Source organism: Protomyctophum bolini (genome assembly GCF_963924005.1).
Source record: "Protomyctophum bolini genome assembly, chromosome: 7".
NCBI classification, from domain to species: Eukaryota; Metazoa; Chordata; class Actinopteri; order Myctophiformes; family Myctophidae; genus Protomyctophum; species Protomyctophum bolini.
The window spans coordinates 16,489,020-16,492,885 of record NC_137868.1 but is presented as its reverse complement, the minus strand read 5'-3'; positions in this window follow the sequence as shown (position 1 = coordinate 16,492,885).

The following is a 3,866-nucleotide window of genomic DNA, read 5'->3' as shown; positions in this document are numbered from 1 at the left end:
GTTATGCTTTAGCTATTGAAAAATAGCAGATCTACAAGGTCATAGCGCTACGAGCTTATAGGTCTGCTATTTTTGAAAAATCGAAGAACGACTGACATAGAAACATTGCTTTTTCAGAAAACCGTCAGGATGTAGAAGACATTTTTAGAATCTGATCTCAGGTCAAAATGTGTCTAAAGGCAGCAGCTCTATTATGTGCAGTAGGCTACTGTACGATAGAGGTCTACTCTGTGCAGTGCAGGAAACTCAATGGTTAGTAGCCCTTAGGGTGGTTGTATGGCATTGGCTAATTATTTTATTGCAACAGTTCACAAGTTTTGCTGGTGTGTTCGCACATTGTTGTATCTCTGCTTAGTCTCTGAAGTCTTGACATATAGTGGGAAAATGGTTAGAAATATAGCTCTGTTTACATCACATTTTGTATGCAGTGGGTGCATAGTCTGTCTTCCCTTGGGAGAGGGGTCTGTCTGTGGCGACCTTTTTCTATTGCGAGGCTGTGTTGACTGAGTCTGTATCTAGTTTTGGGTTGTTCACACTGCTGACTGCTCACACGCTTTCCATTATTCTTTTTGTTTTCTTATAATCTGGTTAAGACCAATGGGTTTTCTGTCTGTGCCTGGACCAGCTGACCTTGTTGTTCTCCGTCGGGTGCAACGAGTCTCGGTTCTCTCACACACGCCACACACGCATGCGCACAGAGACACACACGTGCACACACAGTCTCACACGCACACCGCGCACACACCACACACACACACACACACACACACACACACACACACACAGATAAAGGAAGGGTCAAAACGCTTCCGTACATAAAGAAACATAAACATGAGCCAAGACTAGAACAGTACTCCATTGAAAGTGCAGGTGAGGAATCGTCAGGTTTATCTATCTCTACAGGGGGGGTAAGATACACTAACTAACGGATGCTGGACAATTGACAGGCAGATAGTGTCGCTCCCTGAGCTCAAGGACACACAAACTGTGTAAGCCATTGTGTCCACAGAGAGGAGAGAGGGAGGAGAGGATGGAAGACGTAGAGCTAGGGGGAGAGGGGAACTCTCAGTCTGGAGTACTGTCTCTAACTGTCTTCATAAACTGTGTTTGTAATGGGTTCCCAGATTGTGTCTGCATGGAATACTGTCTCTAACTGTCTTCATAAACTGTGTCTGGAGTACTGTCTCTAACTGCGCCACGATTCAATGCAAGGAAATATGATGGGTGTCGCTCGTGAATGATGGGCGCGAATGACGGGTGTTGCCCGGTGAATGATGGGCGTCAACCGCAAATGACACACCATTATGGTAATGATGTGACTGAGGTAACAATGGGTATACTCCACTAATTGTGTAAAAGGATTTATGCAATGTCAAAACTTAGGGAGAAAAGCTAGTGGAAAAATATAACGGTAAGTAGAGGGAAGATAGCAGCATTTAGAGAGGATGTGGAGGAGAAAGGTGAGGCCAGAGAAGTATGGGAGGAGAAGAGCCAGAGGCAGAGAGAGGGTAGAGGGCAGGAGAGCATGGGGTTTTGGAATTTGTCTTGGGGGAAGGGAGAGGAGATGACATTAGCTGGGGGTCGAGGAGGTCGCGCTATAAGAGTGAACTGTTCCTGCGGGAACAGAGACAATAGCCCTACCGCAGCATAGAATCGCCAGGCCACCACACACAGTGCATACCTGGGTTGTGTGTCACATAACCACTTAGACCTATACCTATTAGAGACCTGCGGATGGAGTTTTCTGGCTTGGGACACCACAATGGAAAGGGCATAACTCATAACCCAACTCACCCGTTATCCAACACGCATTCATTATATCATCCTATTAAATATGAACCGCACCATCCGCCAACCGCGGTTACCCGCGGCTAAATCCGCCATCCGCAGGTCTCTAATACCTATTATTATATTGACCCGGGTCCACCAGGGCTCTACATCCTAGTCTACACCAAATATCTTCACCAAAATATCCGATCAACATCAAGCATTGTAAGCTTGGAGATGGGCTAGGGTTCATGTGGTTCGGCCTTCACCCTGCCAGCAGCAGCTATCTGATGATGTGGTGTTTGTTGTACTAGTGGAGAGGAAAAACATTCTGCTCTTATTAAACATTGTTTTCTGTTATGTTCCACTGACTGCACTTCTCTGATTCAAATAGAGAACTTTTAATTGTCCAACATACATATGAGGAAGTGAGGTAGTCATACTACTAAAGCTATGTCTACAATAGTATGTTGGAAGAGGCTCAGGTTTAGATTTGAAGTGAAAAGAGAAGGCAAATTGTGACAGGCTCTGCAGCATCCAGTTTGGATGCAGCAGTCAGATGGGCAAAAGAAACGCGCTGGACTTTGACAGTAGCTCTGCAGTCCACATGCCATAGCAGCCAAGTTTGACGTTGTCAGAATTTTATATCTTCAATTTTATATTCTCACCGAAACAGAAAGACATACAGTTTGCAGGTTGCTATATGCTGCCTCGGGCTGAATTGTATGTGAGTGTGTGCATATGTGCATGCGTGTGTGCATGCATGTATGAGTATCTATGTGTATGCGTACAGTATGTATGCGTGCACACATACTATGAATTTCTGTGCTGGAGACTGGAGTCGCTTCTCCTGTATGCCACGTTTCCCGATTAACATAGTCAAACCTACCCAACAATCACTTTCTATTTACTCCTTGTTTACTCATTAATGCAAAGCATTAGCATCATAATGACTTAGGGATTTGACTGTGATTCCTCTCTCTGCCCTTCGATTATGTACACAAATATATATGCAAATAACAATTAGAAATGTCTGCTAAAAATACCTTGAAAAGTTTCCAATGCACACTAAAACGGTGCATATACTGTAAGCATGTGGTGTCACTGCAAACAACACTGCAAATGAAGGGCAAAGATATGGCATAAGGCTTTGTTTAGGAGGAGGAGGCATGGCCATGAAGAAACATGGACTGCAGTGAGGGCTGCATGACATTTACTGTGGTGACTGTGACCTCGCCCTTCATCATTAGCGTCCATCCTCTAACCTCTTGTTCTTTTATAGTGGAGTAGAATAGGCAGCCATATTGGAAATACATTTGGGCCTCTTCCTCACTTCGTTCACAGGTCTTACCAATTATACAAATTTAACACTTTAAGGCCAATTAGTGTAGCACCGTGGTTCTAAACCTTTTAATTTTCAAGGACCCCCAAAACAAATAGAATAATTACGGCTCCATGTGTACACTCTCAGAGTTACACACCCATAAGGGGCCATTTGGAACGCCCTCAAGGACCAATTAGGCTACCTGGACCACACATTGAGACCCACTGGTGTAGTGGTGTTTCCATTGAGCCAATTTGCACACTATCAGCACCCTGACTGTTTAATTAGTATATAGCTGGTAGAAGGCAGTAACGTCCCACACCTCTCACACATATAGCCCTCAAACATGGCCAGCATGTACAGTTATAGCCACAAGCACGACACTATGACAGTACTGTATATATTGTGTTCACGTCACTCGGAGAGTGTATAAATGGGTCCATATGGAACCCATCTATCTATAAATGCACCACTTTCTGTTCTCTGTGTGTGTACGTCTGTAATCCACGTAACTCGAGAAACGTTCGTCTCACCGACTTCAAATTTGACACACGCGTTTCACACCACCACAGTGAGTGCAGTGCCCGGTGTCGTTCCACACCACCACAGTGAGTGCAGTGCCCGGTGTCGTTCCACACCACCACAGTGAGTGCAGTGCCCGGTGTCGTTCCACACCACCACAGTGAGTGCAGTGCCCGGTGTCGTTCCACACCACCACAGTGAGTGCAGTGCCCGGTGTCGTTCCACACCACCACAGTGAGTGCAGTGCCCGGCC